This window comes from Stomoxys calcitrans, chromosome 5, assembly GCF_963082655.1.
Source record: "Stomoxys calcitrans chromosome 5, idStoCalc2.1, whole genome shotgun sequence".
NCBI classification, from domain to species: domain Eukaryota; kingdom Metazoa; phylum Arthropoda; class Insecta; order Diptera; family Muscidae; genus Stomoxys; species Stomoxys calcitrans.
The window spans coordinates 144,695,024-144,722,523 of NC_081556.1; the positions used below are offsets into that span (position 1 = coordinate 144,695,024).

The window sequence follows — 27,500 nt, forward strand, 5'->3', positions numbered from 1 at the left end:
TAATCGGCTTGCTATGACCTCTAAATACCGGAAAGTAACCTCGAAAAACAAAGTTTAAACTAGGAATTCCATGCTGCATACAAAATTTCTGTTTTCCCTAGCACGCCCCTAAGTTGGGTTATGTCTGGTATTGTGTCCCCTCTTAAGTACCATTGTCTGTTAGCCGCGCAAGCCGGGCAATGACATGCTCCAACGTTCCATAATTTTTATACCCACCACCGGAGAATGGGGTATATTCATTTTGGCATTCCGTTTGCAAGACATCGGAATATCCATTTCCGACCCTATAAAGTATTCTTGATCAGCGTAAAAACCTAAGACAATCTAGCCATGTCCGTCCGTCTGTCCATCTGTCAGTTGAAATCACGTTACAGTCTTTAAAAATAGAGATATTGAGCTGAATTTGCACACAGATTCTTTTTTTTTATCCATAAGCAGGTTAAGTTCGACGGTGGGCTATATCGGACTATATCTAGATAAAGCCCCCATATAGACCGATCCGCCGATTTAGGGTCTTAGGCCCATAAAAGCCATATTTATTATCCGATTTTGCTGAAATTTGAGACAGTGAGTTGTGTCAGACCCTTCGACATCCTTCGTCAATTTGGCCCTGATCTGTTCAGATTTGGATATAGCTGCCATATAGTCCGATCTCCTGATTTAAGGTTTTGGGCCTGTAAAAGGCGCATTTATTGTCCGATTTTGCTGAAATTTGAAACAGGGAGTTGTCTTAGGCCCTTCGGCATCCTTCGTTCATTTGGTCCAGATCGGTACAGATTTGGTCATAGCTGCCATATAGACCGTTCCTCAGATTTAGGGTCTTAGGCCCATAAAAGCCACATTAGTTATACGATTTTGCTAACATTTGGGACAGTGAGTTGTGTTAAGCCCCTCGACATACTTGTACAATATGGCACAGATCAGTTCAGATTTGGATATAGCTGTCATATATAGACCGATCTCTCGATTTTTAGTCTTGCGCCCATAAAAGGTGCATTTATTGTCCGATTTTGCTGAAATTTGGGACTGTGAGTTATGTTAGGCCCTTCGACATCTTTCTTTAATTTGGCCCAGATCGGTCCAGATTTGAATATAGCTGCCATATAGACCGATCCTCTGATTTAAGTTCCAAGGCCATAAAAGCCACATTTATTACCCGATTTTGCTGAAATTTGGGACCGTGAGTTTTATTAGACTCCTTGACATACTTCTGCAATATGGCTCAGCTCGGTCCAGATTTGGATATAGCTGACATAAAGACCGATCCGCCGATTTGGGGTTTTGGGCCCATAAAAGGCGCATTTATTGTCCGATGTCGCCGAAATTTGGGACAGTGAGTAAGGTTAAGCCCCTCGACATACTTCTGCAATAAGGCCCAGATCGGTCCAGATTTGGAAATAGACTGATCTCTCGATTTAAGGTTTTGGGCCCAAAAAGGCTCTTCGACCAATTTTTGCCAAAAATTGTTTCCCCTCCCCATAGATATTTGGCTACCACGCCCCTGACTACGAGTACAAGCTACAAAAATCCATCTGTAGAACTGCTCTCTGCATCCTGATGATGATGGTGCTGTTTGTTGCTGGTTGAACGATATGAATGCGAATAAAAATTGTTGGTCGGTTGGTTAGTTGGCGGTATAGTTGGATGGGTAGTCAGCCATGGTTGTTGCTGGGAGAGAAATCTTTTGTTTGCATCTCAGATTTTAGCTTCGTTATGAAAAATATATAACATTTTCTCTATGCTCTTCCGAGGGTAAAGGGGGAGAGGGAAAAAGGAATCACTAATGATTTTCAACATTCACCACAAACATGGTAACAAATTGTAGTCGCTTGAAAGGGGTAAGAGGGGACATACATGATATGGCTTGCAAAAAAGAAAATCCCTTCCAAAAAACAAAAATGTCTCTCTGTCTATTTGAATTTAGTTAAAGGGGTGTCAGCAAAAATTTTTGTGCACAGGATTTTTTCTTTTCATTTCCCTTGCGTTTCTTGTGTAGTTAGGCTTTAACAAAATTTTAATTCTATCAGATTTTTGTCCTTGAAGTGAGGCTAGAAGAATTATGGTATTTTTTGCAGGAGTTTGTTCCAAGCTTCCAAGTCTGTTTCTATTGTCCTTTAACACCATAAAATTTCAAGTTTTTTTTTGTTTTATTTTGTGAGTTTGTGTTGTGAATTTCTCTTTCAGAAATTTGTCTTGCATGGTATAACCAAATTTATGTTAAACTTTTCATTTTAGCATACCTAACTAGGCCATTTGAGTTAAAAAGGCTGTTTTGTTTTTGCAATGAGATCTTAACAACACATTGTCAAAAACAATTCTTGATCAAGGGGACAAGTAACAAATGGGTATCATAGCATTGCATAAAAGCTGGAAAGCTGGTAAGCCACCGTCTAGCCAGCAGAGGTTAGCATGTCCGCCTATGACGCTGAACGCTTGGGTTCGAAACCTGGCGAGACCATCAAGAAACAAATTTCAGCGGTGGTTTCCGATTCCGATATCCGATTTTGCTGAAATTTGGAACAGTGAGTTGTCTTAGGCCCTCCGACATATTTCTTTAATTTGGCCCTGATCGGTTCAGATTTGGATATAGCTGCCATATAGACCGATCTCTCAATTTAAGGTTTTGGGCCCATGGAAGGCGCTTTTATTGTCCAATGTCGACGAAATTTGGGACAGTAAGTTAAATTAAGCCCCTTGACATACTTCTGCAATATGACACAGATCGGTCCAGATTTGGATATAGCTGCCATATATACCGATCCTCCGATTTAGGGTCTTTGGTCCATAAAAGCCACATTTATTATTCGATTTTGATGAAATTTGTGACACTGAGTTAAGTTGGGCCCTTCAACATCCTTTGACAATTTGGCTCAGATCGGTCCAGATTTGAATATAGCTGCCATATAGACCAATCCTCAGATTTAGGGTCTTAGGCCCATAAAAGCCACATTTATTGTTCGATTATGATGAAATTTAGTACAGTGAGTTGTGTTAGGCCCTTCGACATCCTTTGTCAATTTGGCTCAGATCGGTCCAGATGTGGTTATAGCTGTCATATAAACCTATCTCTCGATTTAAGTTTTTGGGCCAAGAAAGGCGATTTTATTGTCCGATGTCGCCGAAATTTGAAATAGTGAGTTTAGTTAAGCCCCTTGACAATCTCCTAGAATATGGCCCAGATCGGTTCAGATTTGGATATAGCTGCCATATAGACCGATCCTCCGATTTACCGCTTTAGGCCCATAAAAGCCACATTTATTATCCGATTTTGCTGAAATTTGGGACAGTGAGTTGTGTTAGGTCTCTCAACATCCTCCTAGAATATGGCTCAGATCGGTCCAGATTTGGATATAGCTGCCATATAGACCGATCTCTCGATTTAGGGTCTTAGGCCCATAAAAGCCACATTTATTATCCTATAATGATGAAATTTGGGACAGTGAGTTGTGTTAGGCCTCTCAATATCCTCCTGGAATATGGCCCAGATCGGTTCGGATTTGGATATAGCTGCCATATAGACCGATCCTCCGATATAAGGTCTTAGGCCCATAGAAGCCACATTTATTTTCCGATTTAGCTGAAATTTGGGACAGTGAGTTGTGTTAGGCCTCTCAACATCCTCCTGGAATATGGCCCAGATCGGTTCGGATTTGGATATAGCTGCCATATAGACCGATCTCTCGAATTAGGGTCTTAGGCCCATAAAAGCCACATTTATTATCCGATTTTGATGAAATTTGTGGCAGTGAGTTGTGTTGGGCCCTTCAACATCCTTAGTCAATTTGGCTCAGATCGTTTCATATTTGGATATAGCTGCCATATAGACCGATCCTCAGATTTAGGGTCTTAGGCCCATAAAAGCCACATTTATTATCCGATTTTGCTGAAATTTGGGACAGTGAGTTGTGTTAGGTCTCTCAACGTCCTCCTGGAATATGGCCCAAATCGGTTCAGATTTGGATATAGCTGCCATATAGACCGATCCCCCGATTTAGGGTCTTAGGCCCATAAAAGCCACATTTATTATCCGATTTCACCGAGATTTGGAACAGTGAGTTGTGTTAGTCTCTTCGACATCTCTCTTCAATTTGGCCCAGTTCGGACCAGATTTGAATGTAGCTGCCATATAGAACGATCTCTCGATTTAAAGTCTTGGCCCCATAAAAGGCTCATCTATAATCCGATTTCACTGAAATTTGACACTGTATGAAAAAAACCAAAAAAAAAATTCATTCAAAGTATGCGTTAAGCATTTTCTTATACCCTCCAATCCCATGGGGTTAGTATTAACTCTGTTGTAATCTTTGGAAAATTGCTTGTTATCCTTAATGGCTTTAGTGGTTGTCCTGGCCGCAAAACATTTAAGTCTGACCAGCCGGTCCATAAGACCTTTAAAGAAAAAAAATTACAAAAACCAAGAAAAAAAAGAAATCTTAAAAATTTCCCACAAAAACCTAATGCTGCCATGATATCGTTTTTATGGTCTCGCCTATACTTGGTGAAACAATTCCAGGCTCAATTTATTGTGGAAATTTTATTTTAAAACTTTTCTCTTCCTTATCACTTACTGCTGCTACTGCTACTGCTTGCTGGGCATATCCTTCATTATCGCATTGCTTTGCCCGTCTCGTTGCAAAAGTTTATATCTCCCAAGAAAGTAAATCTTTGTGGGAAAAACAATTACATACACTCTTCGCTTAGGCAAGTTGGCGATGGGGGGGTTTAATGGAAATAATTGTAACAATTTTTATTGTGTAATGGTGTCTAGAGTCTCCTTTGAGGTTTGCCTTTATTTTACCGCCTCCTATGTAGCTCGTCTCACAGACTGAACTCTTCTCTGTAGACTGCTTTTAAGGATAAGTTTTTTTTTATTTTTTTGCCCCATTTCGCAATTCTGATACTAGGGATAGTTAACAAATGATAGAATGTATGAATGAAGGAATTTTGGCTACATGCGAAAAAGCGGAAGTGCAAGGAAAGTGCCTACTACCACATTGGTTCATGGGAAGTACAAGCATCACTCTAAGCCTAAACAACTTCAAAAATTTCCCATGAAATTCTACAAACTCAATGCACTCTACTCACTCCCTCGGTCCCATGTCATGGGAAGGATTTTTCAATAACTTGACTTTAAGGATATCACTGGGGGGGCAATGACGAGGGGCCCCTGCTGGTCAAGCGGCAATGATAAGTCGTCCATGCTGTTCATGGGGCATTCCTAGGAAATGTGTTTTCTCTTACTTATTCCAATGCACATGAAGTGCTCTTGAAGTTGTTTTTTTTTTTTTCAAACAAAAAAAAAAAAAGTTTCAATTGCTTGTTTTTATAGTCGGCATTGAATTTTCCATTCATTTCATTACAATTTGTTTTGTTCGATAGTCGTATTATGCTTTTGTTTAAAAAAAGAAAATCAATAATTGCTATAGGGGGATTTTTTTTAAGGTGAATGTTGTTAAATTGGGGAAAAAAATGTAATCAACAAATTACTATTAATTTTAAATAAATTCGCACTTATGCTGATTTATGACACCTACAGTTTTTGTCTTTAAGAGCTTCCTATTAAACATGAAGTGAAACTGAACTTTTGAAAAAAAAAAAATCAAATTTATAACAATAAACGTTTGGCCATTAAAATATTTAAATTTTTAAAAATATTTTTGTTTTTAATTTCAGATGGTGAACCATATATGAAGAGAATCTCAAAAAGTGAGTATCGAAATCCAAATTAGAACCTATTTTAATATAAATTAGCAGAGGCTTTCAAATGATGTAACACAAAATTTCATACCGAATTTCTTGCAAATCCATTGAAAATTGTAGTAACTACGCCCTTATAAGTGCAAATCGGCCGAACTATATATATGGGAGCCACATATAAATCTGAACCGATTTTCACTAAAATTGATAGCGTTTCTCTCTGGACTAATATCCTGATATATGGAAATTTTCATGTTGTTCGGATACCGAATGCGTTCTCCACCTTAATTACAAAACAAGTAAAAGAGTGCTAAGTTCGGCCGGGCCGAATCTTATATACCTTCCACCATGGATCGCATTTGTCGACTTCTTTTCCCGGTGTCTCTTTTTAGGCAAACAAAGTAAAGGATAAAGAATATTATTGCTATGCTATTAGAGCTATATCAAGTTATGGTCTGATTGTGACCAAAATGGAATGAATGTTGGAGACCATAGTAAAAGTCATTGTGTAAAATTTCAGCCAAATCGATTGCGCCATCTAGAGGCTCAGCCAGATTGCGCCCTCTAGAGGCTCAAAAAGCAAAATAGGGAGATCGTTTTATAGGGGAGCTGTATTATGCTCTAGACCCATTCACATCATATTTGCCACACGAATGTTGAAGGTTGTACAAATCTCACCCAAACCAGATAATAATTGCTCCCTATAGAGGTTCAAGAAGTCAAGATCCCAGATCGGTTTGTATGGCAGCTATATTAGGTTATGAACCGATTTAAACCATACTTGGCACAGTTGTTGGAATTCATTACAGAACACGTCATGCAAAATTTCATTCCAATCGGATAAGAATTGCGCCCTCTAGAGGCTCAAGAAGTCAAGATTCAAAATCGGTTTGTATGGCGGCTATATCAGGTTATGGACTGATTTAAACCATACTTGGCACAGTTGTTGGAAATCATAAAGGCACACATCATGCAAAATTTCAGCCAAATCGGATAAGATTTGCAACCTCTAGTGGCTGAAGAAGTCAAGATCCAAGATCGGTTTATATGACAGCTATATCAGGTTATGAACCGATTTGAACCATACTCAAAACAGTTGTTGGATATCATACCAAAACACGTTGTGCAAAATTTCATTCCAATCGGATAAGAATTGCGCACTCTAGAAGCTCAAGAAGTCAGGACTCAAGATCGGTTTATATGACAGCTATATCAGGATATGGACCGATTTAAACCATACTCAAAACAGTTGCTGGATATCATAACAAAACCAGTGGTGCAAAACTTCATTCCAATCGGATAAGAATTGCGCACTCTATAGACTCAAGAAGTCAAGACCCAAGATCGGTTTATATGGCAGCTATATCAGGTTATGGACCGATTTAAACCATACTCAAAACAGTTGTTGGATATCATAACAAAACCCGTCGTGTAAAACTTCATCCCAATCGGATAAGAATTGCGCCCTCTAGAGGCTCAAGAAGTCAAGACCCAAGATCGTTTTATATGACAGCTATATCAGGTTATGGACCGATTTGAACTATACTCAACACAGTTGTTGGATATCATACCAAAATACGTCATGCAAAATTTCATTCCAATCAGATAAGAATTGCGCACTCTAGAGACTCAAGAAGTCAAGACCCAAGATCGGTTTATATGGCAGCTATATCAGGTTATGGACCGATTTAAACCATACTCAAAACAGTTATTGGATATCATAACAAAACCCATCGTGTAAAATTTCATTCCAATCGGATAAGAATTGCGCCCTCTAGAGGCTCAAGAAGTCAAGACCCAAGATCGGTTTATATGACAGCTATATTAGGTTATGGACCGATTTAAACCATACTCAAAACAGTTGTTGGATATCATACCAAAACAGGTTGTGCAAAATTTCATTCCAATCGGATAAGAATTGCGCACTCTAGAGGCTCAAGAAGTCAAGACCCAAGATCGGTTTATATGGCAGCTATATCAGGTTATGGAATGATTTGAACCTTACTCCAAACAGTTGTTGGATATCATACCAAAACACGTTGTGCAAAATTTCATTCCAATCAGATAAGAATTGGGCCCTCTAGAGGCTCAAGAAGTCAAGACCCAAGATCTTTTTATATGACAGCTATATCAGGTTATGGACCGATTTGAACCATACTCAACACAGTTGTTGAATATCATACCAAAATACGTCATGCAAAATTTCATTCCAATTGGATAAGAATTGCGCACTCTAGGGGCTCAAGAAGTCAAGACCCAAGATCGGTTTATATGGCAGCTATATCAAAACATGGACCGATATGGCCCATTTACAATACCAACCGACCTACACTAATAAGAAATATTTCTGCAAAATTTCAAGCGCCTAGCTTTACTTCTTCGGAAGTTAGCGTGCTTGCGACAGACAGACGGACGGACGGACAGACGGACGGACATATTAGTATACCCCCCTTCCTATGGTAGAGGGTATAAAAATCAATTTGTGTTTGTTTGTATGTTTGTGTGTTCCTTATGGACTCAGAAACGGCTGAACCGATTTTCTTGAAATATTCACAGATGGTGCATAATGATCCCGTGGTGAAAATAGAGTACTATATTTTTTGATATCTGAAGGGGGGCGGACGCTCCCCCTTACCCTATTTTTCAGAAACGCCAGATCTCGGATATGGGTGGTGCGATTTAAGCGAAATTTTGTGTGCTTTCATATAGTACCCTAAATATAAAAAATTTGGTAAAAAAATTTCGGATAGGGTACCTAGGGGGCTGCCCCACCCTAAAACCTACCAAACATATATTTGGACCAATCACGACAATACGGGACTCAAATAAAAGGTATTTAGGATAAGAAAACGTATCTGATATCCAATTGTCGGACCAAGTGCTAGGGGGACCACCCCAAGCCCCAAAACACCCCTAAATCGGACATATTCACTGAACATAACAATATGGGACTCAAATGAAAGGTATTTGCGAGTAGAATACGAATCTGATATCCAAATGTGGGACCACGTTTCTGGGGGTCCACCCTTTCCCCAAAACACTCCCCAATCTGGACTTATTTACTGACCATGGGAATATGGGGCTTAAATAAAAGGTATTTGAATGTAGAATACGAATCTGATATCCAAATATGGGACCAAGTATTTGGGGGGCCGCCCCTCACCAAAAACATCCCCCAAAGGGGACCAATTTGCGACCATAGCAATATGGGGCTCAAATTAAAGGTCTTTAGGAGTAAAGCACGACTTTGATATCAATGTTCGGGAAAAGTGTCTATGGGGCCACCCCACCCCCACAACACCATCCCTACAACACCACCCCTACGACACCACCCCTACAACACCACCTCCACAACACCACCCAAATAGTAATTATTTGCTGACTTTTGCCATATGAGGCTCAAATAAGAGGGTTTTTAAAGTGGAACTCGAATCTGATGTATATTTACAAGGCCAACTCACTGAGTGGCCGCCCATCTCCCAAAACACCCCCCAAGCCGGTCATATTTGCCGACCATGGAAATATGGGGCTCAAATTAAAGGTATGTGAGAGTAGACCACGTATCTGATATCAACATTAGGGACCAACTGTCTAGCGGACGTCCCACCACCATAACAACCCCCAAATAGGACGTATTTGCTCACCAAGACAATTTGGGTCTTAAAGAGAGTGGAACTAAATATTCATAGTTTTTAGGGCCAATACCCCAAATCGGACATATTTGCTGACTTTTGCAATAAGGAATTTAAATGAGATTAGAAAACCAATTTGATACCCAATTTTGAGGCCAATGGTAATATGGGGTTCAAATAAATGATATATAAATATATGAGAATAGAGTACGTTGCTGATATATTTTCCGGGCTTAGCTTTTTGGGGGACAACCCAATCCCCAAAACATGGTCGGGCATATTTACCGATCATGTCAATGTGGAGCTTAAATGAAAGGTATTGGGAGGTGGAGCAAGAATTGATACTCATTTTCGGGACCAATTTTCTGGGGGTTTAAAATTTTGCCCGTAGTGTTCTCTTATGACTTCAAACATCCGTGGTAAGTATGGTCCAAAATCGGTTAATCACCTGATATACCTCCAACATAAAGCGATCCCCCGATTAGTCTTCTACTGCCCCAAGAAGCTTCAATTGTTGGGTGAATTGGCAGAAATTTTCAACTTAGTTCATTTGTTTAACTTTTTGGTAAAATCCATGATAGTGTGTTGCCAAGGTTCGGTCCGTCGAACTTATTTTTTTTAACATACATATGTACTACAAATACTAACTCACATTTCGAATATAAACTATTGCTTTAAGGTTAAATTTCAGTCCTTCATCATCATAGAATGGGGGCATATTGCATTCCATGTCAACTAACCCTTCTTTTTCACCTGCATTTAGACTTGTATTCATATTAAAAGGATTTTTTTTTTTTTGAATTTTTACGCTTCTTCACATTTTCAAATCCTTTGAAACTAGTCTTCCGCAGGCTCTTTGTGTGTGTATTTTCCCCCAACTCGGCAGGCCATTAAAATCGATTAATTGTCGAGTAGACTATAAATTCCTCGTTGATAACTTGATGACGTACCTGGTTATTAACCTCGATTTCTTTTTATCGCCCGCTTATTCGCCGACTAATTGAGTTTGTTTCTTGGCTGCTAATTGCATTTGATTTTTATTATATATATTTTCATCAGGTCCTTGCCGCTAGCCCCTCAGCGCTGCCCTTTTCTTGGGAGAAAGCCCAACTCTTTCAGAGTGTTAAATAGTGGCTGATTCACAAGCTCCTTAGTAAATTACAAACGTAATAAAGTTTAGGGGGCTCAGATGGAGAACGAGAGGGAGAGAGAGAGAGCGCGCGACTACTCTGGGGAGGATTATTGTCCTTGTCAATGTTGTAAATTAACGTTAAAAGTCAGCAAGGATGGCAAAAACACAAGCCAGCATAGTTCATTATGGTGCACTACGTAATTTTGCTTAAATGTTACCCCGATGGGGCTCATACACACACACACACACACACACACATTTAAACCACTAAATGCACTACAGAGTTAAAGAATTGGAGGGAGACTTAAGTGTGGCTACAGCAAGGGTTGCCATTTATATGTAAAGAATAAAAATGTGGAAAGAAAAGTAGAATTTTTTTTGATACAAATTTCCTGGAAAATTCTCCAACGGAAAACGTGGCGACAGAAGAGGTTGTCACTGATATGCATTCGTTGGAGTTTATTGGGGATATTGTGTGTCTGAGCCGAAAATCCTTTGGGCGATAAGAAGTTCCGACTCCTTTAAATTGAACTTCACATCCAACATTTTGGAAAGGACAAAAAAGGCAACTTTTACCCTATACACCCGCAAGAGAGCCATTGGCAAAAGTTGGGGGGCGGTATAACCGGGTGTCATGCATTGGGTATATACTGCAGTTGTCAGACCTATAATGCTATATGGTGTTGTGGTCAGGTGGACAGCGCTTCAAAAGTCCACCTATTGCTCAATACTTAACCAGATCCAAAGGATGGCTTATTTGTGCATCACTGCCGCACTGAGGACGACACCATCTGATGCCCTGAATTTAATACTACATCTAATGTCTCTGGTCATTGTGGGTAGACATATTGCAGCGACCACTGCCATGAGGCTAAGGGAGCTTTCTCTTTCTATGTGGTGCATGTGGACACTGTGTTATCCTTGATACAATATCCTATGTTCCAGGCAGTGTGGGCCGCTTTTGGATCAAAATACTGTGCCTTTTACAGTATACTATTCCTGATAGAACCGATTGGAACTACGATATCCCTGGTAACTGAAGTTACATAGATTTCTATGCGGATGGTTCCTGACTAGACGACCAGGTTGGCTTTGGGGTGTACTCTAAAGTTTTAGAACTTGTCATATCGGAAAAAGTTACCTGACCACTGCAGTGTGTATCAAGAAGGGATCCTTGCAATCAAGGAAGTGGTGGAATGGCTAAGATCTAATGCCATTACGATGATTGGCATAAATATCTTCTCACACAGCTAGGCAGCCATTAAACCCTGGAGAAGGTATTTCTGAACACAAAAATCGTCCTTGACTGTCGCAGATCTCTCAACGAGATGTCGGAATAGTACAAAATCCATCTGTTTTGAGTGCCAGGCCACAGAGATATCTCAGGGAATTGTAAAGTGGACAAGCTTGCGAGTCTAGGAACTACCCTTCAAGGATAACGAATCGCCTAATCTAGACTTGACGAGGTCTACAGTTTTGCTGTCACTGACTAGAACAGGTGATTGTGCCCGTCATAACAGGTGACTGTCTGATCGGAAAATATGTTGTCATACTGAAGGTTGCCAGAAACGAGTTTTCCAGAAGCTGTGAGGACATCGAAGAAGAAGAGACTATAGAACACCTTTTGAGTGTATGTCCCGCACTGGCAGTTAGAATGAGTTCCACTTTAAGTTCTCATTTCTTTGAGAACCTATCTGATTTAGCGGATGTGAACATTCGCAAGTTAATGGGGCTTTTTAAAGCGATCTGGATGGTTCAACGGTAGGTACTAGAAGGCATCTTCCTTCTTCTGTTCCTGTGGTATCACAATGGGCGAAAACATCCAAGTGAGTCTGATGGCAGACTGCCACTTAAACTTAACCTAACCTAAGTAGTATGTAAGACTATAAAATCTGAATTTTTTAGATTATGTCCGTCTACCGTATAGCGTTACAAAAATTTAGGTATAGACTTGAAGTTGTGCACAAATATTTCTCATTAATGTTGGTTAGATTAGGTTAGGTTGAAAAGTATAATAATCCGCTAAGCATTTACCAAGTCCAAACATAACCCAAATCGGTCCATAAGACCTAGAGGTGCCAAACTATCGATAATCGTAACATTCGATATTTTCGATTTTTGTAATAAATAATATCGATACTATCGTCAACTTCCCATCACCTATAATTCAAACAAAAAAGAGGAATAAAAATTAGGAGATCGATTTATGTAGAAGCTATATCAATGCCGGACCAAATAAAACCAAAATTAATAAAGTCAATTGGAATTCATGTGAGAAATCATTGTATCAAATGTTAGCCTAATCGTATGAAAATTGCGCCCTCTATAGGGCAATGAATCTGAAAGCATGCAATGAATCTGAAAGCATGCATTCAGTGTCGGATTGCTTATTTTTATTTAATTTTGCCAACAAATTGAACTTTTGCGATAGTATCTATCGGAAAAATAGCAATCGATATTCAGTCAAAAAATTAAATAACGATAGTACCGATATTGCCAACGCGCCCTCTATAGGCGCAATGAATCTTAAAGAATGCATTCAGTGTCGGATTGCTTATTTTTGTTTAATTTTGCAAAAAAGTTAACTTTTGCGATAATATCCATCGTTAAAATAGCAATCGATATTCAGTCAAAAGAAATAAATATCGATAGTATCGATATTGCCATCGATAATTTGCCAGCTCTACTTTTTATAGGCGTAATGTATCTTATAGGATATATTCAGTGTCAGATCGTTTATTTTTTTTTTTGCAAAAAATTGAACTTTTCCGGTGGTATCGATAGGAAAAATATAAATCGATGTTCAGACAAGAAAATAAAATATTGATAGTATCGATAGTGTCATCGATATTTTGCCAGCTCTAATTAAACCGCATATATAGACGAATTCCCATTTTAAGCCCCTAAAAGTATCAGAGTTTGTTCGAATTGTTTAACATGCAGTGTAAAGACAGCATTTTCGATACATTTCCAAATAGTCATGGCCTCAATTTCTGAACGATTCCCCAAATTGACTTTTTCAACCGCTGGCTCTTGCTCTTGCTAGCTCTCTTCCAAATAGTTGCCATTTAAGCATTTTCAACCGACCTCTTGAATCTTATACAAAGTTTACATTCAGTCTTGCTATTACATTTTTTTCCTTAATTTTTCCATTCCCGATTTATAATTTCTGTGCTGGCAACTCTGTCCACATTACAATGTCGCCGCTGCATTTGGATTTACTTTCACTAGGAGTGTGGTAAACGAGTTAGGCATATTTGTAGGCGACTGACTTGCTATGCTGGTGCTAAATTACTGTTAATAAGGTTAGACACAGACACAGTCACAGCCACAGACACACAGCAGCTGGTGAGGTGAGTGTGGATTTCATAGAAGAGAGAAAGAAAGAATGCAGCAAAAGCATGCCCCACAACAATATACAAGAGGGAGTATATGTGCAAGTGCTCTTGTCGGGTTTGCAAATAATTAAATTTTATTGAACCTAAATATCATTAAACATCAAAGCACACACACACACACACACCTATATAGAAAACACAACACTACACACTCAGCCTCCGATAATAATAATGATGCCATATTCACAGTTTAGAAGTCATTATAGCTACACTAGAGTGTCCCGTCGTTTTTTCCGTTTGATTCAAATAAGCAACAAACTAACTATTTTGGCGATCTGATAAGATAACCCTGGAAGTTATCGTTATACGGTCTGGAAGTCCAATGTTGAAAAATGTACTTTCTAATGAAACAGTTGAGGACTTTAGTTCCTAGCATGAATAGATCCCTGAAGACCGTCTGTCTCGGCGACAGCATGCATATTACTTTAATTGGCTATGACAGAACATTTGTTCCACTAGCCGAACGTAGAATAGCGTTCCAAGTGCCTCGATCTTTTGCGCCCATTCTAAAATCTCTGACACCAAGTTACGAGGTGTCTCCCACCATTTGATCTTTCCATCGGGCTTTTGGTCTTCCCGGTTTGAGTGTACCACCGTGTTCGCCTTCAAAGGACTTCTTTCCTTCTTCATTCATTCTGACAACATGCCAACGCAGCCGTTGTATTTTGAAACGTGTAACTATGCTATCGTCGCCTATATTCTCCATTAACGCAAACTGGACCATATACTTTACGAAGTATCTCTCTCTCTCAAATACTCCAAGTACTGCCTCATCTGCTTTCACAAGTACCCATGCTTCAGAACCATATAACAGCACGGGTAGTATCAGTGTCTTGCAAAGTGTAATCTTCGTCTGTCGAGAGGTGGCCTTGTTTCTAGACTGCTTACTTAATCCAAAGTAGCATCTGTTCGCATGTATTATTCTTCGCTTTATTTCAAAACTGGTGTCATTCGTTTCAGTTAAGGCGGTGCGAAGGTAGTAAAGTTGCTGACTATCTCGAGTTGTGGTTCCCAACTTTCTCCATTTTCTTTATCTGCTCGGTTTTGCAAAGCTTTTTGGGAGTTGAAACCATCCATATCGTCTTATCTCCATTTACTGCCAGACCCATTTTCACTGACTCTCTTTCGATTCTTTCAAAGGCTGCAGTTACTAAATACTTTCTGTGACTGACCTATAATATCGATGTCGTCGGTATAGGCGAGCAGCATTTGTTGTCGAGTGAGTAGTGTGCCATATCTATTCCCATCTGCATCTCATATAGTCTTCTCCAACAGGATATTGAAGAGATCACATGATAGGTTGTCTCCTTGTCTGAAACCTCGTTTGGTATTAAATGGTTCGGAGAGATTCTTTCCTATTCTTACTGAAGAACGCGTATCTGCAAGTGTCATGCTGCAGAGTCTTATTAGTCTTTCAGGGATACCAAACTCAGACATGGCTTGAAATACCTTTGAACGTATCGAAAGCAACTTTGTAGGCAACAAAGAGATGGTAGGTGTGGATTTGTCCTTCTCGGGTCTTTTACCGGATTTGGCGCAGTGTGAATATCTGGCCAAATAGATTTACCAGGTCTAAAGCCGCATTGATAGGGCCCAATTATCTCATTAACTTAAGTTTTTAATCTTTCACACAGTACGCTCGAGAGTATCTTGTATCCGAAGGGGAGGAGACATATCCCTCTGTAGTTGGCACATTTCGTCTTGTCTCCTTTCTTGTGTATGGGACATAGTATTTTGAGGATCCAATTATCGGGTATGCGTTTGTCTAGCCAGATTGCACAGACAAGCTGATGCATACGCCTTACCAGCGTGTCGCTTCCGGGCTTAAATAATTCAGCGGGTAACCCATCGGCTCCTACTGCCTTTTTGTTCTTCAGTTCGGTCACTGCTACTTGGACCTCATTCTGACTAGAAGGTAAACATTCTCTACCATCATCAGGGATTGGTTCTGCGGTATCCTATTCGCCTCCGGTCTTAAATAGTTCAGCGGGTAATACGTCGGCTCCTGCTGCCTTGTTATTCTTCAGTCGGGTCACTGCTACTTGGACCTCATTCTGAATAGAAGGTAAACCTTCTTTACCATCATCAGGGATTGGTTCTGCGGTATCCTCTTCGCCTCAGATCTGAAATAGTTCAGCGGGTAAAACGTCGGCTCCTGCTGCCTTGTTGTTCTTCAATCGGGTCACTGCTACTTGGACCTTATTCTGACTAGAAGGTAAACATTTTCTACCATCATCAGGGATTGGTTCTGCGGTATCCTCTTCGCCTCGGGTCTTAAATAGTTTAGCGGGTAACCTGTCGGCTTCTGCTGCCTTGTTGTTCTTCAGTCAGGTCACTGCTACTTGGACCTCATTCTGACTAGAAGGTAAACATTCTATACCATCATCAGGGATTGGTTCTGCGGTATCCTCTTCTCCTCAGATCTGAAATAGTTCAGCGGGTAAAACGTCGGCTCCTGCTGCCTTGTTGTTCTTCAATCGGGTCACTGCTACTTGGACCTCATTCTGACTAGGAGGTAAACATTCTATACCATCAACAGGGATTGTTTCTGCGGTATCCTCTTCGCCTCAGATCTGAAATAGTTTAGCGGGTAATACGTCGGCTCCTGCTGCCTTGTTATTCTTCAGTTGGGTCACTGCTACTTGGACCTCATTCTGACTAGAAGGTAAACATTCTATACCATCATCAGGGATTGGTTTTGCGGTATCCTCTTCGCCTCAGGTCTGAAATAATTCAGCGGGTAATACGTCGGCTCCTGCTGCCTTGTTGTTCTTCAGTCGGGTCACTGCTACTTGGACCTCATTCTAACTTGAAGGTAAACATTCTATACCATCATCAGGGATTGGTTCTATCTGCTATCCTCTTCGCCTCCTGTCTTACATAGTTTAGCGGGTAACCCATCGGCTCCTACTGCCTTGTTGTTCTTTAGTCGGGTCACTGCTACTTGGACCTCATTCTGACTAGAAGGTAAACATTCTATACCATCATCAGGGATTGGTTCTACAGTATCCTCTTTGTCTCAGGTCTGAAATAGTTCAGCGGGTAATACGTCGGCTCCTGCTTCCTTGTTGTTCTTCAGTTGGGTCACTGCTACTTGGATCTCATTCTGACTAGAAGGTAAACATTCTCTACCATCATCAGGGATTGGTTCTGCGATATCCTCTTCGCCGCCAATGTCGGTCACTAGCAGTTGGATAAAATGTTCTTTTCATCTTCCAAGATTCTAGCTGTGTCAGTTACCAGATTTCGTTCTTCGTCTCTGCAGGAGGATGTGCCTGCACCAAAGCCATCGGTTAGATGTTTAATTCTTTGGTAGAATTTCCGGACTTCATTGTAACTCCTGTACATCTCAATTCGCTCACATTCACGTCTTTCCATTTCCTTTTTCTTTCTGTGGAATAGACTTTTCTCCTCTCTCCTTTTCTCCCGATGCATCCCCTACATTTGGCGAGTTGCTGTCAATTGCAGGGTTGTTCTATATGCCGCATTCTTGGCTTCAGTGGCATCTCGACACTCTTGGTCGTACCATGGGTTTCTTGGAGGAGGCTTCCCTTACCCAAGTATGGATTTCGCGGCATTCTCCATGGAGTGGGCAATGGTTTGTCACTGCGCCATTATATCATCGGAACAAGGAGTGCTTTCATCAAGCAGTTGGGTCAGTTGAGTGAAGTATGCCATTAACATCTGTTGTAATTGCAATTTTTCAATGTCCAGCTTCCGTGCAGTGTCAGATCGTAGTTTCCTCGTCATACTCCTGCCTGTGTGGTGCTCATAGTTATCCCGTGTCGTCAGGGACAGCATGTATATAGCAACAGAAAATCCACTGAAACAGCCCTTCACGACCTAATCGCCTACATAGAGGGTTCTCTCGCTGTCAAAGAATAATAGAGGAATATATTTTCTGTAATGGCCAAATAAAGTAAAGAAAGTGACACAAGTGACCTAAAATCCTGATTTCTTTAGAAAATACCATCTTCAACTTTGGACGTTGTGTCTGCAGAGGTTGCAGTTAACCGATCGTAGTTTGCTTGTTGGGATCAAAACAAAAACAATAGAGGGCATGCTTTTCCTTATTTCCAAAAAAATGTTCTCCTTCATAGCTTGGGACAGTCTAACCTACGCTACAGCTCCTACCCACACATATGCAATTTTTGGTTGCATCATTAAACTCGACTTTCTCAGCTTTATGCCTAGGTGTGTGTGTGTGTGTTTTTGTACTTGGTTTATGGGCATGTATGCGTGTGGTGGCCGTAGGGCATGAAATTTATTACAATGTATTTTCAAGCCAAGCACTCTATGATGCTCTTTTTATTACAGTTTAGCTGGTTCTAATTTCTTTCCTGGCTAGGGATTTAATTAAAAAAACAATCACACATACACAACCGTGTAGTAAATTAGAGAGGGAGGAAGGGAGAGAGAGCATTTAGAATGCACATATAATTAAATGTGCCAAATGCTAGACTAATAAATATAGAAATTAGACGAAAAATTAAATGGGTGCACAAAACATTTGCCAAATTGGTTAAAGGTGACATCAGGGATTAAAGGTGACATCAGGGATTAATGGTGACAACAGGGATTAAATGTGACATCAAGGATTAAAGGTGACATCAAGGATTAAAGGTGACATCAGGGATTAAAGGTGACATCAGGGATTAAAGGTGACATCAGTGATTTTTGGGGTTTAAGGAGAAAAAAGCAGGTAAAATCCCTGGATAGGGCAATTGCACTCTCATAGTAGGTTAGGTTAGGTAGGACTACTTGCAGTCCTTTAACAGACTCACTTAGAAACTTTAAAGTCCATTGTAGTAGCACAGTGGCTATAGGCCAAGTCCTCTCCCGGCATGGGATAACTATGAGCACCTCACAAGCTGGAACTTTGAACTCCAATCTGTGTGGTGTTCTTCATTATCACGGGAAGCTTAGCTGGGTGCTAACAGGCTCGTATACAGGTTGGGGATAATGAAATGCTTCATACGGAGTAAATTTAACTGCGATTGAGGACAAACAGAGGTATCGAGTGAAGAGTCTCTGTGAGAGGCCGGCCAGCACCACTGAGTGCCTATGATGCTCGAAATGACAAGGCGAGTTATAGGCGCTTTCAAATACCCAATGGCCATCATGTTATCGCGGCGATAGCTACAGCAAAATCTAAATCGACTCTGACCAAACTTCTTAGATATTGAGGTAGTCATTAAGGAAAACATTATGCACAATTTTGGTAAGATTGGTCAATAAATGCGTTTGCAGTGGCTTCAGAAGTGAATATCGAGCGATATACATATATGACAGCTATATCTAAATATGACATAATTTCTTTGAAATTCACCAGTAACATCGAGAGTCATAAGAAAATCCTTCGTGCCAAAATTTCGAGAGAATCGGTTAACAAATAAGCACTTTATTGTAATATTTCTCAAAATCGGACTAACACATACATGGGAGCTATATCAAAATCTGAACCGATTTCGATCAAACTCTATGGAAACTCTAGAAGTAGTCGAAGAAAGCGTTGTACAAAATTTTGGGAAGATTGGTCAATAAATGCACTTGCAGTGGGTCTAGGAATGAAAATCGGACGATGTATATATATGGGAGATATTTCTTAATCTGAACCGATTTCTTTGAAGTTCACCAGTAATATTGAGAGTCATAAGAAAATCCTTCATGTCAAAATTTCGAGAGAATCGGTTAACAAATAGGCACTTCATTGCAATATTTCTCAAAATCGGACTAACACATACATGGGAGCTATATCTAAATCTGAACCGATTTCGATCAAACTCTATGGAAACTCTAGAAGTAGTCGAGGAAAGCGTTGTACAAAATTTTGGGAAGATTGGTCAATAAATGCACTTGCAGTGGGTCTAGGAGTGAAAATCGGGCGATGTATATATATGAGAGCTATTTCTAAATCTGAACCGATTTCTATGAAATTCACCAGTAATATGAAGAGTTATAAGAAAATTCTTCCCGCCAAATTTCGGGAAAAACGGGTAACAAATGATCATTTTATTGCAGTATTACTGCAAATCGGAGGAACACATATATGGGAGCTATATCCAAATCTGAGCCGATTTCTATGAAATTAACTTGTAATGTCGAGAGCCATAAGAAAATCCTTCCTGCCGAATTTCGAGAGAATCGGTTAAAAAATGACCATTTTATTGCTGTATTACTGCAAATCGGACGAACATATATATGGGAGCTATATCCAAATCTGAACCGATTTCTATGAAATTCATTAGCAATATTGGGAATCATAAGAAAATACTTCCCGCCAAATTTCGAGAGAATCGGTTAACAAATGACAATTTTATTGCTGTATTACTGCAAATCGGACGAACATATATATGGGAGCTATACACAAATCTGAACCGATATCTATGAAATCCATCAGCAATATCGAGAATCATAAGAAAATACTTCCTGCTAACAAATGACCATTTTATTGCTGTATTACTGCAAATCGGACGAACATATATATGGGAGCTATATCCAAATCTGAACCGATTTCCACGAAACTCACCAGTAATATCGAGAGTCAAGAAGAAAACTTTTCTGCCAAATTTTGAAAGAATCGGCTAACAAATGACCATTTTATTGGTGTATTACTACAAATCGGACGAACATATATATGGGAGCTATATCAAAATCTGAACCGATTTTTTCAAATTTCAATAAACTTCGTCTCCAAAACATGACCATACCAAATTTGAAGAAGATCGAATTAAAAATGCGCCCTACAGTTTGTACACATATTAACATGGACAGACGGACAGACAGACAGACAAGCAGGAAGACAGATAGACAGGCAGACGGACATAGCTAAATCGAATCAGAAAGTGATTCTGAGTCGATCGGTATACTTATCAATGGTCTATCTCTCTTCTTTTTGGGTGTTACAAACATAAGCACTAAGTTATAATACCCTGTGCCACAGTAGCAGTGTAGGGTATAAAAACCTCCCAAACTGGACATATCCCTCGAACATGGCAATATGAGACTCAAATGAATTCTGAGCATTTAAGAATCCGCCATATATGAAAACATACCGAAATTGGATTAATTCTGATGTCTGTCTCTATGATTCAAGTTTAAGCTCAATGATATGGGGCCTCCTTTTTATAGCCGAGTCCGAACAGCGTGCTGCAGTGCGACACCTTAGGAGGGAGTAGTTTTTAAATGGCATGGAACCTCACAAATGTCGCCACCGCCGTATTTTTTATACCCTCCACCATAGGATGGGGTTATACTAATTTCGTCATTATGTTTGAAACATACAGAAATATGCGTCTAAGACCCAATAAAAAAAAATATATACTTTTGATCGTCATGTCATTTTAAGTCGATCTAGCCATGTCCGTCCGTCTGTCTGTCGAAAGCATGCCAACTATCGAAGGAGTGAAGCTAGGCGCTTGAAATTTTGCACAAATACTTTGTATTAGTGTAGGTTGGGTTGGGAGTGAAAACGGGACAAATCGGTAAATGGTTTGATATAGCTGCCATGTAAACCGATCTTGGGTCTTGACTTCTTGAGCCTCTAGAGGGCGCAATTATAGTCCGATTTGACTCAAATTTTGCACGTGGTGTTTTGGTATAACCTCCAACAACTGTGCTATAAATGGTTTAAGTCGATCTATAACCTGATATAGCTGCCATACAAATCGATCTTGGGTCATGACTTTTTGAGCCGCTAGAGGGCGCAATTCTCATCCGATTTGGAGGAAATTTTGCACGACGTGTTTTTTTTATGATATCCAACAACTGTGCCGAGTATGGTTGGAATCGGTCCATACCCTGAGAATTGCGCCCTCTATAGGCTGATCCATAGTGGAGGGTATACAAGATTCGGCCCGGCCGAACTTAGCACGCTCTTACTTGTTTTTTCTTTCTTTATAGCAATATCAAGAACATCTCATTTTAGGTTATTTCCATCTGTAGAGCACAATGCTTTGTAATATCATTTCCTAGATTTTGTGCAGGAAAATCAATTTACCTTTCATTGTCCCAAGGGGGTCACACACAGCTGCAATGGAAACGAAAGAGATGGAGAAGAAAAATACCAATACTTATATAAATCTCTTTGATATGACAAATGTTGAATAATTAGGGTGATTTCAATTCTTTGTTTCGATTTCTGTTCCTTTGTCCTTTGATTTTCCAAGGTTTTACTGCTGGTCGCAAACGAAATCCTTGCAATTTAGTTATTTGCAAAGAGAGTAGAGAAAGATTTCCAACAAACAATGGCTTGTAACTGAATTTTACTACTTAGGTTATAGATTTCCATAATTTTCCATGCTGTCTCAGCTACTGCTTTCTAAAGGACATTTGGTTGGGGAGGGGGGAAATGTTGTAAAAACCATTCAAGGATGTGACAAATGTTTCATGATAGCAGGTGGAGAGATAGAGCCAGGGGAAGAGAGAACGATAGTTAACCATAAAAAAAAAACAATGACAAATAATTGCTATAGCAATGCATTTAAGTATTCCAATTCATAAATTTTGTATTGGTCTTTCCGTCTGTAGATCGGATTTTCTTTCTGTTTGTGTGCTTTGATTATGGAGTCTATTTTAGGGCGCAACATTCGATGAAATATAGAGACGTAACATAGACCAAGGAACAGAAGTATGATAAATATTTACAGCCAGATACTCGTATTAGAAACGAATTGTAATATGTGTTAGGGATGCACAGAGAAAACCATTGTAATACACCGAAGGAAATCATAGAAGGGATAATCCATTAGGAAAAGTTATTAACCTAAAGGACCTTTGGCTAAAACCTTTGGAAAGGCAACAAAATTCACAAATTTTTTCGAAAACAATGAAATTTGTAAAGTGCTGGGGGCCAAAAATGCTTAACCACCCCAGAGACCTTTCTACGCTTACGGCCTCAACCACAAAAATGCTTAAAGTTCATATTTTTATACACTCCACCATAGGATGGGGGTATACTAATTTCGTCATTGTGTTTGTAGCACCCCAAAATATTCTTCAGCCTCTAGAGGGCGCAATTCCTAGCCAATTTGCCGAAAATTTCAATGCCGTGTTTCGCTACGACTTTCAACAACTGTGCTAAGTATGGTTGAAATCGGTCTATAACCTTGTATAGCTGTCATCTAAACTCATCTGGGGTCATGATTTCTTCAGCCTCTAGAGGGCGCAATTCCTATCCAATTTGCTGACATTTTGCATGACGTGTTTCGCTATGACTTTCAACAACTATGCTAAGTATAGTTAAAATTGGGCCATAACTTCATATAGCTGTCATCTAAACCGATCTGGGGTCTTGACTTCTTTAGCATCTAGAGGGCGCAATTCTTATCCGATTTGGATGAAATTTTGCATGAGGTGTTTTCTTCTGATTTCCAACAACTGTGGTAAAAATGTTTGAAATCAGTCTATTACCTGATATAGCTGTCATATAAACCCATCTGGGGTCTTGACTTCTTCAGCCTCTAGAGGGCGCAATTCCTAGCCAATTTGCTGACATTTTCAATGCCGTGTTTCGCTAAGACTTTCAACAACTGTGCTAAGTATGGTTGAAATTGGTCCATAACTTCATATAACCGATCTGGGGTCTTGAATTCTTGAGCCTCCAGAGGGCGCGATTCCTATCCGATTTGACTGAAATTTTGCATGATGTATTTTGTTATGACTTTCCACAATTGTGATAAGTATGGTTCAAATCGGTTCTAAACCAGATATGGCTGCCATATAAAGCGATCTTGGGTCTTGTCTGCCAAAGCTTCTAGAGGGCGCAATTCTTACCCAATTTGGCCGAAATTGTGCATGAAGTGTTTTATTCTGACTTCCATCGACTGTGCTTTAGCTGCGATATATACCAATCTGGGATCTTGACTTCTTGAGCCTCTAAAGGGCGCAATTATTTGGTAGAAATTTTGTACAACGGCTTCTCCCACGTTCTTCAACATACGTGTTGAATATGGTCTGAATCGGCTTATAACCTAATAAAGCTCCCATAAAAACCGATCTCTTCTTCAGCCCATGTCTGTCCGTCTGTCTGTTGAAATCACGCTACAGTCTTTAAAAATAGAGATATTGAGCTGAAACTTCGCACCGATTCTTTTTTTGTCCATAGGCAGATTAAGTTCGACGTTGGGCTATATCGGATGATATCTTGATATAGCCCCCATATATACCGATCCGTCGATTTAGGGTCTTAGGCTCATAAAAGCCACATTTATTATCCAATTTTGCTGAAATTTGGGACAGAGAGATGTGTAAGGTCCCTCGACATCCTTCTTCAATTTGGCTCAGATTAGTTCAGATTTGGATACAGCTGCCATATAGACCGATTTCTCGATTTAAAGTTTTGGGCCCATAAAAGGCGCATTTATTGTCCGATTTTGCCAAAATTTGAGACAGTGAGTTGTGTTGGGCCCCTCGACAATATTCTACAATATGGCACGGATCGGTTCAGATTTCGATATAGCTGCCATATAGACCGATCTCTCGATTTAAAGTTTTGGGACCATAAAAGGCGCATTTATTGTCCGATTTTGCCAAAATTTGAGACAGTGAGTTGTGTTGGGCCCTTCGATAATATTCTACAATATGGCACAGATCGGCTCAGATTTGGATATAGCTGCCATTTAGACTGATCTCTCGATTTTAGGTTTTGGGCCCATAAAAAGCGCATTTATTGTCCGATTTCGCCGAAATTTGGGAGAGGGACTTGTAGTGGGCATTTCGACAGCCTTCTTCAATTTGATCCATATCGGTTCAGATTTGGATATGGCTGCCATATAGACCGATCTCTCGATTTAAGGATTTTGGCCCATAAAAGGCGCATTTATTGTCCGATTTCGTCGAAATTTGGGACAGTGAGTTAAATTAAGCCCCTCGACAGCCCTCTCCAACTTGGATCAGATCAGTTCAGATTTGGATATAGCTGCCATATAGACCGATATTTCGATTAAGGGTCTGAAGCTCATTAAAGCTTTATTTATTAATCGATTTTGTTGAAATTTGATATATTGGGTTGCCCAAAAAGTAATTGCGGATTTTTTAAAAGAAAGTAAATGCATTTTTAATAAAACTTAGAATGAACTTTAGTCAAATATACTTTTTTTACACTTTTTTTCTAAAGCAAGCTAAAAGTAGCAGCTGATAACTGACAGAAGAAAGAATGCAATTACAGAGTCACAAGCTGTGAAAAAATTTGTCAACGCCGACTGTATGAAAAATCCGCAATTACTTTTTGGGCAACCCAATAGAAAATACAACAGCGACTTTTACTTATTAGACCGCTCATTGCTCGTGCCGAATTTGGGTCCAATTTTCACCGGATTGTGACGAATGGTGATTTACATATACACTCGAGGTGGTGGGTATCCAAAGTTCGACCCGGCCGAATTGAACTCCCTTTTACTTCTGTACTTTCGTCTCCAATTAATTCGCAACAAATATAATTGAATCCAACTTTCAAGTCAATAAATTTCAGATTCTTTAGGTCCTTGTATGAATTTCGTAGAAATCATCTAGTCACCCAACTGAGGTGTTGCCACCCGTAAAGAAGTTACCAAAAAGTGCCCATAGCTGCACTAAGCGTTCTATTACTCCCACTTCTGGAGCAATTTTTCAGAATGTTTGCCACCAAACTGCGCCCCCTAACATTATTCTAGCCCCTTCCGTTCATATTCATTTCGTAGTTTTTGGTACTTTTTAGTTACTTACGAGTATCATCAAAACCCACCGTAGCACAGAGGTTAGCATGTCCGCCTTTGACGCTGAACGCATGGGTTCGAATCCTGGCGAAACCATCAGAAAAAAATTTTCAGCGGTGGTTTTCCCCTCCCAATGCTGGCGACATTCGTGAGGTACTATGCCATGTAAAAATTTCTCCTCCAAAAAGGTGGCGCACTGAGGCACTCTGCCTCGGTCTCGGTTATAAAAAGGAGGCCCCTTATCATTGAGCTTGGACTTGAATCGGACTGCACTCATTGATATGTGAGAAGTTTGCCCCTGTTCCTATGACCCAAGAGCAACAGTTATACCAAGTTTCTTGTTACCAGCTTTAGCAAGTTGGGGCTGGCCGTTGATCCAATCAGTATTGGTCTTAGACCTATATATCGAGTTGTTATTAAAGTATGAACGAAGTCTTAGTATACCCCACATTCTATGCTGTAGGGTCTTAAAAATGTTCATTGAAAAAGTTTAAAATTTATGTTACTTTAACATTTATGTGATTGCTTTAGTCGAGTGTATCAGCCTATCAAGGCATTTCAATTGGAATGTCATATTAAGTACACTTAGATGTAGGAAATGTGTGTATGTGTATGTGTGTGTGTGGTTATGTGCAACGCTATGCAATTTGTGTTTACAAATATGGTTAAAGCAATGCATTATTATGCTCTGTTTGTGTACTCTCAACAATAAGGACATTATTCATGACCAGTACATAGAATCATAGAAATTTGAGTTAAGTAAAAATACCTTCGTAGGTAGAAATCAAATAGAGTTCACAAATAGGCAGACAGCCAAAAACGAAACAAATTCATTGTATGGCCTTTTGTGTCTTTTTGGGTGACTTTTGTGTGTTTTGCTAAAAGGCTTGTTGTGGCTTTTGCAACTTCCGTTTCCTTTTAGTACAACAAAGCTTTTTGGAAATGTGGCAATGCATGCAAGCAACATCCACCGAGCCTAAGCCTGACTGCTCAACTCTGCATTAAAATCTCGATTGTCTTTGGGTTGGCATTTAAGCAATTTTTAATATTAAACATTTTATGTGATTTTTAATCAGTTTAGGCTTGAATGCATTCTCTGAAAGAAAATGTTGAAGCGAAGACAATATGTGGCTCGGAAGATATTTTTGTGGCAATGCAGAGATGATTGCTAACTGATGCAGCTGAGGAGAATGATTTTAAAATTATTACATTATTGAAAAATTATGTTCAGTTGCCCATGGTAGGGCCTAAATAATTTCCCCAGGGAGCAAGAGTTAAACAAAGATAGGCCTGGGCCATTGGTCTATGAAATAATTACACTTCAATGATTGTTAACAATTTTCTTAATTTCTTAATTTATCATAAATGCCTATGCATGAATGCCTTCCAATCTATGCAATATCTAATTTCCCTAAGTGGTAATATTTATAAATATTTTTAATATGTTTATTCATTCATATTTTCGTAACCAATGTAAGCCACAAGGTATTGAAAGCTAGGAAGCTAATTTTCATAAAGAAGCCAATCATGTGTATGGAAAACTAAGGCCAATTATGGGAACAAGAATAGAAAGCATCATCGAAGCCGGTAATGTGAACTTTATCCACCTGGTGAAGTTTTAATCGGTCATTGGCTGCCGCCTAAGTATAAGTGTTTCGTCCAATATAATGTAAGGTTATGTGCCAACGCAAGTATATCACAAGCGTCCTCGTTGTCTGACCATTTGGGGGTCAGATGCCCCAAATTCTGCAGTATAAGTGCCGGTGGCATTCCTTGATAGGCTGATACACTCGACTAAAGCAATATACCCTACACCACTATTGTAGTACAGGGTATTATGACTTAGTGTATTATTGTAACACCCAAAAGAAAGAGAGATAGACCCATTGATAAGTATACCGATCGATTCGATTTAGCTACGTCCGTCTGTCTTTCTGTCTGTCCGTCT

At 39.6% G+C, this 27,500-nt stretch overlaps 1 protein-coding gene across 1 annotated transcript in view; it reads left to right on the forward strand.

The window, feature by feature from the left end:
- LOC106090101 (uncharacterized) overlaps positions 1-27,500 on the forward strand; it is a 339,431-nt gene that overhangs the window by 86,581 nt on the left and 225,350 nt on the right. The window contains exon 2 of the mRNA XM_059369225.1: positions 5,674-5,706. The gene's annotated coding sequence lies outside the window, so the exon portion shown is untranslated. The remainder of the gene's footprint in view (positions 1-5,673; positions 5,707-27,500) is intronic.